Genomic DNA, 12,720 nt, shown 5'->3' on the forward strand with positions numbered 1-12,720 from the left:
GTTCTTGATATTCTCTGAAACTATTGTAAACACTATCTTCTCTTTAATTAAATTTTCTAGTTGTTTGCTAATGTTTAGCGATACAACTAACTTTTGAATATGTAAAAATACATAACTGGCCAGGTGCAGTGGCTTATGCCTTTAATCCCAGCACTTTGGGAGGCCAAGGTGTGCAGATCACCTGAGGTCAGGAGTTTGAGACCAGCCTTGTCAGCATGGTGAAACCCTGTCTCTACTAAAAATACCAAAAAAATAAGCTGGGCATAGTGGTGGGTGTTTTTAATCCCAGCTACACACGAGGCTGAGACAGGAGAATCGCTTGAACCCAGGAGGTGAAGGTTGCAGTGAGCTGAGATTGTACCATTGCAGTCCAGCCTGAGCAACAAGAGTGAAACTGTATCTCAAAAAAAAAAAAAGAGCATATATACAAGTAAAAATAAAAACTAATGTTTACCAGCCAATTTTCAGTCCTTCTGTTATTTTAAATAACTTTTCTGTAAATTATTTTGAGTTTTCTTTGTAAATTATCACATAATTTGTAAATAATGAAGATTTTTCTTCCTTTTTTAATCCTTATAACTATAATTTCTTTTTCATGTCTTAGTATATTGGCTAAGCTAGTCTATTCAATATTTCATAGAGGTATAATAAAAGTATTTTGATTAAAAAATAATTCTGGTGTTTCAAAATTTAGGGTGTGTTTGCTCTAGAGCATTTAAAAAACATCTTTATCAGCTTAAAGAAATTCCCTCCTATTTCTAACTTATTAAGAGTCTTTATGTCAGTACTGAATTTTAACAAACACGTTGATAGCATCTGTCGCATAATTTTTTTTAAATTGCTAATGTGATGAATTATATTGAGGATTTTCTGTTATTAAAACCAACTGCTTTGGTGTGATAAACTCTACTTGGCTATGTTCTATAATTTTTACATACACTGTTGAATTCAGTTTGCAAATATCTTGGTTAGGATTTTATGCATTTGTATTGAAAGGTGAGGCAGTCTAGTAATACTACTTTCTCAATGCATTAGTCTAAGTTTGGAATGAGAATTAAGCTGTTTTCATAGAATAATATGAGAAATACTTCACTTTATTATCCTTTTACTGTTAGAACAAGTTTGTGTTCATTGGGATGAGCCGTTACTTGAAAGTTTCATAGAATTTGCCTATAAAACTATCTGAGCCTACTTTTTTATGGGTAATTTTTAACCATCATCTAATCATTTCAATAAATGTAGAAATATTTTTTTTTTTTTTTNCCCCACCAAATTCCTGTTTTCCCACACATGGTTACATTTCTTCTCTACTATATAAACTAATTTTCTTTGGTGAGGAAGATAGATTTGAGACCTATCTCCCATCTCCTTGGCTGTGGCACCAGATTAAAGCTTTCTTCCCTGGCAATACTCATCTCAGTGATTGGCTTTCTGTGTGGTGAACAGTAGGACATAGACAAAATCCCTGGTGTTTCAATAACAGCAGCAGAACCTACTCTTGGGAGAAAGGTTTGTGAGAAACCCCATAGCTGGGGGATGGAGAGTATTTCAGTGGGCCATTTGTGCGTACCTAGACAGTCACATTCCATAGTGTAACAGTCGTTCTCTGGTTATCCACTCTTAGAGGGAGGGAGAACAAGGGAAAACAGTTTCCTCAAAGGAAGACATCAACTACAGTTTAATTCATCCAAACATATCAGCTTCTAAAGTATCACTCTGCTTCTATTCCTCACCAAACACTCTTTTGTTCAAAACATAGTGTTTCAAACATGGCTTGTTGGTCTAAGGTAATACAGTACTTTCTAAGCTGGTTTGTCAGATCCCCAAGATCTTGCACTAGGAAGACATGTAACTCTGTCCTCTTGAACAGATTTGGATTTCTAGCCCAAGGGAAAACATGAAGTGTGATTTTCTTTTTTAGTAGATTATTAAAAAGTACTGAATAGGTAGTTGGGAGACCAAGGTTCTGATCTGAGACTTAGCTTCGACTATCTCCTGCCTGCATCAGTGAAGCAAATAGGTTTCTAGAAAAGTGTTGGAAGATTCCTCCCAATTCTTTGGATCAAAGATTGTGTGAGCAAGGTCACTGCACAAAAGTGAAGAGTTACAACGTATCCTATTTCCTGAGAGACCCATGAGTAAACCTCATCACAAAGAGAACAGGTATACCGAAACACACACTACCAAGGGTTCCTGGGTTTCCCTAAATTCTTAGGACAGTGTATAGGAAATAAGTTGCTTGATTTTAACTGTTCAGGGCCAAAGTCTAATAGATCAACACCCCGTATTGTGAAAGGCATCTCAGCATCTCTGCAGGCTGTTAAGGGCCTTTGTTTGTTACTTTTCAAATAATGTGCTGCTGACTCATGCTTGTGTTGTGCCCTGCTGTGACCCCCTAGGTATTCATGGCCCTAATCACATTCCATATTATTATTAATAATCAGTGCCTATGAAATTACACTACTCTCTGGCTTGTTATCAAGTCCTGGAAGTATGTAAATAGATTAATCAAGCAGCTTCTACGCTGAAAACCTTGAATGGAACTTTAAGGACAGTGGAAGTATTTGCCCTGGCTCTTGGTGTCTCCTCCAATCAAGCCTGAGGTGTGTTTTCCTCCTAACTTTTAATTGCCTGACCTCTGAGAACCTAATTTCCAGAAAATCCATTTATTATTTTAATGCTCATTTGGCATTATTATTTTCCCAAAGCAATCTTTTTGTTTCTGAATCTCTTAGGAGAGTTGAGAAGCAAGCCAAGAAAAGCTTCATTTTCTCCTCCTGGCCCTCAAAGGAAGCAGAAATGAAACATTAAAAATCTTAGTTTCTAGTCGGGGCTGGGGATGGGGGGAAGGGAGAAAGAAAGGAAAGGAGGAAAGAAAGAGATTGGAAGGCACTTGCCTTGGTCCCAGATGGAAAGCAATCCAGCAGATTGCCTTTAAACAGCAGTGTCCCTGCAAATAGGGCACTCTGGCTGTTTTGTGTCACTTGAAAGCATCTTGTTGATATTTTTACAGATTTTATGATACATTCTAAAGCATGCATCAGAAAGAGCCACTTGGAGTTCTGGCAGTAATGAACATTGTTATACTCACAGTCTGAGTAGTCTTTACTTCAAAGGGAGGCGTTCATCGGATCTTTCATCTTCTCAGCTGTTGCTCACCAGCTTCCTTTAAATACTGTTTGAACTAAAAACCCCACATTTCCTGGTTTCAGTGAGCAATTCCCCTGACACTTCTAATCTTCTCGCTTGGAAGCTACTAAACTGTGATTGAATGATGCCATTAGCAAGAAGAAGGTAAATACATCTAAACATGCTGTCTTAGACTTTAATAATAACTAGCTTGTGTCTTCACTCCTGCCTGTTTACAGAAACGGGCGTAGGTGGGGCACGGCTTGGGAGAAGGAGAAAGAAAAAATAAATGATGATTGAATGAATGAATATTGTAAGCAGGCAGTTTGGCTTGATGGTATGAAAAGGGGTCTCACAACCCTTTCAGTAGAATGATAAAAAGAGAAAAAAGTAAATATTCTACCCTTTGAAAATGGTGAACCAAATTTTCTACAAGGTAAATAACTTACCTTTGATCAACCTTATTTTAGGTTACTTTCCCTTAATGACTATTAATTTAAGCAAGGTAAATGGCTTGTGCACTGATTCCTAAACACTGCTTATTTTCTTCCACCACCGAAAGTTGTTCATATTATAGTATGTGACTATTTAAATTTAAATAGAAATAATTTCAAATTAAATACAGTTGAAAATTTAGTTCCTCTTCTGCACTAACCACATTTTGAATGCTCCATGTGGGGTGGTGGCTACCTTATAGGCCAGTGCAGATAGACATTTCCATCATTTCATAGTCCTGTGCCTAGAGCTGCTCCAGAGACTTACAGAGTGTTTCTTATTCTTCTGTAAGTATGATTAAATGGATTAATCATGATCTTTAGTTCATGACTCATTCCTATCGTTGAGTCATGCATGGCTTAATATTTATTCATTAGTTTTCATTCTATAAAAACATCCATGAAACCACAACTCAGAATTAGGATCTTAAAAATAATGTACATATAGTCATGTATCCTCTACATCCCATTGTGCTATTCCCCCACCTGAGATTGCCATTATCATAGTTCCAATGTTGATTCATGCCCTTGCTTTTCTTTTTATGCATATTCATAATTCATGTGCATATATGAATGTATTCCTATACATAGAATTTTTGTTTTTATCTTTATAAAAATAATAAACTAAATGTAATTTGGGAGGACTTGGAAATTTAGCATACTATCGTTATATGTTGCAGTAGTTTGTTTTTTCAGATGTCTAATATGGTATTCACTGTGTGAACATACAATGGTTTGTTCCTCTACCCTCCTGTTGACAGGTTTTTGGATTACGTCAGTTTTTTGTAACTGTCAACAGTGCTCCTGTTAGTGTTCTAACACATATTTCCTATTGTAGACGTGCAAGAGTTTCTCTTGGGTATATATTAAATAATAGAATTGCTGGTTATAAAACATATGAAGGTTGAACTTGAGGAGATAATGACAAACTGTTTTCCATAGGAGATTTGCTGGTTTACTCCACAAGCAATGTAAAAAAGATCCTGTGAATCCATATCCTTTCCAGCACTGGTTTGTCATTTTTAGACAATTAAATAGGTGTAAAATGGTACTTCCTGGTGCCCTTGATTTGTATTTCTTAGATCACTAATGGTGTTGAACATACCTTCCAATTCTGAAATGCCTGTTCATGACTTTTACCCATTTTTATATTGAATTGTTTGTGCTTTTTAAATTGATACAGGAGTTCTTTATATCATCTTGATACTAATCCATTGTGGGCATTGCAAATATCTTTTCTGTTTTCAATTTATTTTTTTATCAGGTTTTGGAAGAACCAGCATTTTAAATTTTAATATAGTCAAATTTATCACTCTTTATAGTCATCCTTTGATGTCTTTTCCAAAAATGTTTTTTTATCTCAAAAGTTACTCCTCTTTTTTCTTTTTTTGCTAAGAAATTTAAAGCTCTTTTTTTTTTTTTTTTGTTTGTTTGTTTTGTTTTGTTTTTGTTTTTGTTTTTGTTTTCATTTAAATCCTTCATTCATCTAGATTTGGTATTTGGCCATGAAGTGAGATAGGGTTACATTTGTATTTTGTTCCACATAGATAACCCCTTTTCCCCCCAGTTCCACTTAATGAACAAGAATTCATTTTCTTCATTGATCAGACATTCCACCTTGGTCCTAATCCTAAGTTGTATTAATGGGTCCATTTCTAGTCCTTTAGGTCTGTTTCATTAATCAATTTGTCTGTCTCTGCCCTAATATCATACTCTTTTAATTGCCAGACTATCATAGTAGGCCCTAATATCTAAATAAAGCTTTTGCTCATTCCTTATGCATTATTCATACTTCTTACTCAGAGGTGTCCTGGCTATTTGTGGCTTTCTACTTTTTAATAAATATTTTATAATATTATCAAATTATACTTTTAAGAAACCCACTCCCTACTCAACATCGTGGTCATTTAAATTGAAAGTGCATTGAATCCCTAGTTCAATTTGGGAACAGTCATTTATATAGTAAATCTCCCTGTGTATGAACATGTTTCTCTCTCTCTCTCTCTCTCTATTTAATTTGTTTTTTGCAGTATCTCTCATACTGCATGTATTTTGTTGGCATTAGTTCTTGTATTAATGTGTTTTGCATTGCTATGAAGGAATACCTGAGATTGGGTAATTTATAAAGAAAAGAGGTTTATTTGGTTTATGGTTCTACAAGCTGTATAAGAAGTGTGGCACCAGCATCTGTTTCTAGTAAGGGCCTCAAGAAGCTTTGAACCATAGCAGAAGGTGAAGTGGGAGCAGGTATGTTACATGGGAAGACAGGGAGCAAGAGAGGGAGCAGTGCCATGTTCTTTTAAACATCAGCTCTTGCATGAATGAGAACTCACTTCTGCAGGACAGGCACCAAGTCATTCATGAGAGATCTGCCCCTATATCCCAAATACCTACTGATAGACCCCATATCCAGTTTTGGAGATCACATTTCTTTATTTCTTTACTTTTATTTTTTTTTTTCATAAAGATAAGGTCTTGCTATATTGACCAGGCTGGCCTCAAACTCCTGAGCTCAAGCAATCAGCCCACCTCAGCCTTCCAAAGTGCTAGGATTATAGGCATGAGCCACTGCACCAGGACTGGAGATCAGATTTCAACATGAAATTTGGAGGGGACAAATATTCAAACTGTATCAGTATATCAGTCCTTGACTTCTTTTTTTTTTTTCCCCCTGAGATAGAGTCTTCCTCTGTTGCCCAGGCTGAAGTGCAGTGGCATGATCTGGGCTCACTGCAGTCTCCGCCTCCCAGGTTCAAGCAATTCTCCTGTCTCAGCCTCTTGAGTAGCTGGGACTATAGGCACATACCACCACACCCAGCTAATTTTTGTATTTTTATTAGAGGTGGGGTTTTGCCATATTGGCCAGGCTGGTCTCAAACTCCTGAACTCAGGTGATACTCCCACCTTGGCCTCTCAAAGTACTGGGATTACAGGCACTGAGCACCCAGCCTCAGTTCTTGATATTCTCTGAAACTATTGTAAACACTATCTTCTCTTTAATTAAATTTTCTAGTTGTTTGCTAATGTTTAGCGATACAACTAACTTTTGAATATGTAAAAATACATAACTGGCCAGGTGCAGTGGCTTATGCCTTTAATCCCAGCACTTTGGGAGGCCAAGGTGTGCAGATCACCTGAGGTCAGGAGTTTGAGACCAGCCTTGTCAGCATGGTGAAACCCTGTCTCTACTAAAAATACCAAAAAAATAAGCTGGGCATAGTGGTGGGTGTTTTTAATCCCAGCTACACACGAGGCTGAGACAGGAGAATCGCTTGAACCCAGGAGGTGAAGGTTGCAGTGAGCTGAGATTGTACCATTGCAGTCCAGCCTGAGCAACAAGAGTGAAACTGTATCTCAAAAAAAAAAAAAGAGCATATATACAAGTAAAAATAAAAACTAATGTTTACCAGCCAATTTTCAGTCCTTCTGTTATTTTAAATAACTTTTCTGTAAATTATTTTGAGTTTTCTTTGTAAATTATCACATAATTTGTAAATAATGAAGATTTTTCTTCCTTTTTTAATCCTTATAACTATAATTTCTTTTTCATGTCTTAGTATATTGGCTAAGCTAGTCTATTCAATATTTCATAGAGGTATAATAAAAGTATTTTGATTAAAAAATAATTCTGGTGTTTCAAAATTTAGGGTGTGTTTGCTCTAGAGCATTTAAAAAACATCTTTATCAGCTTAAAGAAATTCCCTCCTATTTCTAACTTATTAAGAGTCTTTATGTCAGTACTGAATTTTAACAAACACGTTGATAGCATCTGTCGCATAATTTTTTTTAAATTGCTAATGTGATGAATTATATTGAGGATTTTCTGTTATTAAAACCAACTGCTTTGGTGTGATAAACTCTACTTGGCTATGTTCTATAATTTTTACATACACTGTTGAATTCAGTTTGCAAATATCTTGGTTAGGATTTTATGCATTTGTATTGAAAGGTGAGGCAGTCTAGTAATACTACTTTCTCAATGCATTAGTCTAAGTTTGGAATGAGAATTAAGCTGTTTTCATAGAATAATATGAGAAATACTTCACTTTATTATCCTTTTACTGTTAGAACAAGTTTGTGTTCATTGGGATGAGCCGTTACTTGAAAGTTTCATAGAATTTGCCTATAAAACTATCTGAGCCTACTTTTTTATGGGTAATTTTTAACCATCATCTAATCATTTCAATAAATGTAGAAATATTTTTTTTTTTTTTTTTGTGATAGAGTTTTACTGTTATTACCCAGGCTTGAGTGCAATGGTGTGATCTTGGCACACTGCAACCTCTGCCTCCTGGGTTCAAGCAATTCTCCTGTTTCAGCCTCCCAAGTAGCTGGGACCACAGCTGTGTGCCACCATGCCCAGCTAATTTTTGTATTTTTAGTAGAGACAGGGTTTCACCATGTTGACCAGGATGGTCTCGATCTCTTGACCTCGTGATTCACCTGCCTCAGCCTCCCAAAATGCTGGGATTATAGGCATGAGCCACTGTGCCAGGCCAGAATTTTTAAACTTTTTATTTTTTCTTGAGTCAATTCTGGTAAGTTAGTTTCTCTATGAATTTGCCCATTTTATGTAAGTTTCAAACTGCTGGCAAATAGCAGTTAAGTGCCAACATATAGTAAGCAGCATATAGTATTACTAGCCTGCCTCACCTTTGAATACAAATGCAGAAAATCCTAACCGAGACATTTGCAAATATCTAATATCAACTGCTAACTTAACTGCTGACTTACTATAACATAGCAGCTAAGTGTCAACATATAGTAAGCAGCATATAGTATGCTGCACACATACAATAAGCAGCATCCTTACTATGTCTGTGGTCATACACACTTGCAATAGGTGATATTGTTTATTTGAATTCTCTGTCTTACTTACTTGATAAGTGTCACTAAAGATTATTTGTCTTGTTTTTAGTTTCAAAGGATCAGCTTTTGACTTTGTTGACTAGCTCTGATGTTTTTTGTTGTGGATGTCTATTTCATTTCTACTCCTACTTTAAATATCACTTTCTACCTCTTTTGAGCTTATTCTGTTGTTCATTTACATAACTTTTGAAGATGGACACTTATGTCACTAATTTTGAAGCTTTCTTCATTTCCATGAAAACTATTTAAGACTATACCTCTTGAAGCACCAGTTTTGATGGATTTCTTGCTTGTTATAGTCTAATTATATTCAATTCCCTTCAAGGCTCAGGTGAAATTTTACTTCCTTTATGAAGCTTTGCTTCCCTGCCCATGTGAGTTGGCAGCCATAGATTTAGCTTTACAACCCTGTATTGTAATAAAGAATAAACACAGGTTTTGAAGTCACATAGATCCAGGTTAAAGTCCAGCTCTGCCACTTAATAGCTGTTTGACTTAATGTGTAAGATGTCATTTTTCATCTTCAAAATGGAATAGACAAAAGCTACAATTGAGAGTTTTGTAAAATTTAAATGTGAGTTAACTGACATGAAACTGATACCAGTTTCTAGCACATAGTAAATCAGCTAACTCCTTTTTTCTCTCCTTCCCTCTCTTCCTTCCTTCCCATTCCCTCCCTTCCTTCCTCCTTCCTTCTTCCCCTCCCTTCCTTCCTACTTCCTTTCTCCCCTCTCTTCCTTCTCCTCCCTTCCTTCCTCCTCTGTTTCCTCTCTCTCTCTCTCCACCTTCCTTTCTCCCTCCCTCTTTCCTTCCCTCCCTCCTCCTCCTTTGCTTCCTTCCTAGTAAGGTTTATGGCATTCCAGGCTTGTTTTGTTCCTTGTATAGACATTGGAAATCATGTCTGCATGAAAGCTGTGTAATGCAGAGTAAGTGAACTTGACTAGTTTTCTTCTTCCCCACTGGTCTTTATTTTCCTCTGGTAGATATTCTCCACTCAATTTGCTCCTTAATGGAGAGAGTGAAAGCATAGTAGCAACTGAGTAGTTCTGTTTGTTTGTTTGTTTTTCTTCTATGGTTAGTGATTTTGATTTCTTCATGACCCAGGAGATTTTATGTGGCTACATTTTGACCTGCTGTATCAACTCTTTAAGTTGCTAGACCTAGATTCCTGCTAGTTTCACTCATTTACCTAAGAAAGACTTTCCTGCTGTATTAAGTCCACCAATTTATTTTTATTTTAAGCTCATTGCTGTGGATTTTCTTCTTCTACAACTGTCTGTTTCCATACTGTCTTACCCAAGTCAGTGAAGGAAAGTCCAGCTGTAGTGCATTAACTCCTCAATATTTTCACATGTTTCTAAGGAGCTCTTGTTGCTGGAGGCCATCCTCAACCCCCAGCTTTGGTACCAATGATCATCTCATGAATTGCAGGGTGTCAGCAAATAGGACTATACACTTCATAGTTCCAATTGGAGAAATTTCTTTGATATTGCTTGTTCTTTCACCGTATTCCTCTCCATGAGATTCCAACACTTGACCCTCGTTCTTGGTAGAAAAAATATTAGGTTAGACAACTAGAATTAAATATGGATTCATTCACCAGTGGAGAGTGAACAAAATTGTTAATTTAGCAAGGAATAGGCAGTACATGCCCATGCACATTTACAGCTACTCCCGTGTCCCATTTTTTCACTGTAAGAAGTATCTAGCAATATAAGTTTTCAATCGAGAGCACAGCATGAAATGAAATGACGCATGTTCCTCCAAAGCTGTGGGTATTTATACTATGTCAGAAATATCTCGCATAAACTTTGCTAGTACTTACTAGTGGAAACATACATACACAGTTCTTGGTGAAAAATATCAACACTGAAGAATCTTCCACTTATTCCTTAAAATCCAAATGTCCTACCTGTGAAATGTTGAGATGTGCCAATAAAAACTTGCAAGTGGACCTGATATTACTGACTTGGCCATCTGCCAGTTCCCAGGCAGGCCCAGATTTACTCATGGAGTTCAGGGATGAGCTATTCTATGCTGTTCCCTTCACAACAAATGACAAAGGCACATTACTACAGTTGGGGATGGGGTGGGGTTTACAAACAGAACAGCAACAAAAAGAACCGTGTGTGGTAACTACAAAATTCAAAATGTAGGATCCCACACAAATAATGAACCACATAGCTGACTTAGTAATGGAGTACTAAGTGTTCCTGGTAGAGCGGAATGGCAGGCCCTGGCCAGCTGCAGCCTGAACATGCCTACCCTCAGTTCCAGGGCCTTCAGAAGAGCGGTCCCCAACATATTTTGGCACCAAGGACTGGTTTTGTGGAAGACAATTTTTCCATGGACAATTTTTCTGAAACCAGGGATGGTTTCAGGATGATTCAAATGCCTTACATTTATTGTGTACTTTTTTTCTGTTACTAGATTATAATATATAAGGAAATAATTCTACAACTCACCATAATATAGAATCAGTGGGAGCCCTGAGCTTGCTTTTCTGCAATTTCACAGTCCCATCTGGGGGTGATGGGAGACAGTGACAGATCATCAGGCATTAGATTCTCAAACAGAGCATGCAACCTAGATCCTTCACATCCACAGTTAAAAATAGGGTTCATACTCTAATGTTGCTAAATCACCTCATTGTGAGTATTGTTAGTTCACCACCATTTAGCCTGTTCACATCACTGCTTTCTTTTTGTTCTCTTAGTTCTGAGAATGCTGGTTGCTTCCTTCAGTTATTAAGGAATACCTGAGGTCTGGTAAGGAAAGACTGTTGTCTGTCTAATCCAGTTTTTCCCTTTTCTTTTCAGTTTTCCAATACCTATGTACCTATCCCTGGAATTAATTAGGTCTTTTTGAAATATCTGGCTTGGTTTCTACTTGTTTTTCTTTTCCCCTTGCTGTAACGTGCCTGATTACATATCTTCCACAAAACGTCTTGAAACTTGTGATGATATTACAATGTATGGGCATAATGTAATTTATGTAATCAGTGGGTTTAATGAATCCAGCATAGATTATTTGCATCATTTGTTATAAAATTATTGATTTAACAACTATTTGTATATATCTTCCATTATTTCCTTAAGGTAAATTCCTAATGGGGAAATTGTTGATTTAAAGGTTAAGATTTTTATTAAGTATCATAAAATTGTCCTCCAAAAATGCAGTATAAACATACAGTTTCACTACTAAGGTGTGTAAATTCCATTTTTTTATGTATTCTCATTAATCCCAATGATTTTCATTTAAAAACAAAAATTAAAACTATTTCATTGTGAATGGCCAAAAGATTGTGTTTTGATGAATTACCTTTAAAATTGTGTGACTTCCTATCCAGTTACATATTTTCCCATATAATTTCTACCTAAAATTCTTGCTTTTTAAAATTTATACTTAATAGTTGTACATATTTATGAAATACATTTGGTACTTTTATATGTGCATACAATATACAATGATCAAATCAAAGTTTTTGGGATATCAATTGCTTCAAACATTTGTCATTTCATTTCTTATGTTGTGAACTTTCCAAATCCTATCTTTTAACTATTTTGAAATATACAGGAAATTGTTGTAAACTATAGTTACCCTACTGTGCTGTCAAACACAAGTCTCACTTCTTCTGTCAATGTGTATGTTTACCCATTAATCAGCCTGTCTTCATCTCCTGTATCCATTTTCCTTTCCTGTTCTTTAGAAACTATGAATCTATCCCCTATATTCAGAAGATCCACTTTTTTCTAGCTCCCATCTATGAGTGAGAACATGATTTCTGTGCTTGGCTTATTTTAATTAACATAGTGACTGCCAATTCTATCCATATTCCTGCAAATGACAATATTTCCATCTTTTTTTTATGGTGAACAATACTCCATTGTGTGTATATCACATTTTAAAAAATATTATCCATTGATGGGCACCTAGGTTGATTTTATCTCTTGGCTCTTGTGAATAGTGCTGCAATAAACATGAGAGTACAGATATCTCTTTGATATACTGATTTCCTGTTTACTTTGATAAATAACCAGTGGTAGGATTGCTGGATCATGTGGTAGTTCTGTTTTTGGTTTCTTAAGGAACTTCCATACTGTTTTCCATAGTAGCTGTATTAATTTCAATTTCTTTTTTTTTTTTGAGACAGAGTTTCGCTCTTGTTACCCAGGCTGGAGTGCAATGGCACGATCTCGGCTCACCGCAACCTCCGCCTCCTGGGTTC

The sequence above is a fragment of the Cebus imitator genome, unplaced genomic scaffold, assembly GCF_001604975.1.
Source record: "Cebus imitator isolate Cc_AM_T3 unplaced genomic scaffold, Cebus_imitator-1.0 Scaffold221, whole genome shotgun sequence".
NCBI classification, from domain to species: domain Eukaryota; kingdom Metazoa; phylum Chordata; class Mammalia; order Primates; family Cebidae; genus Cebus; species Cebus imitator.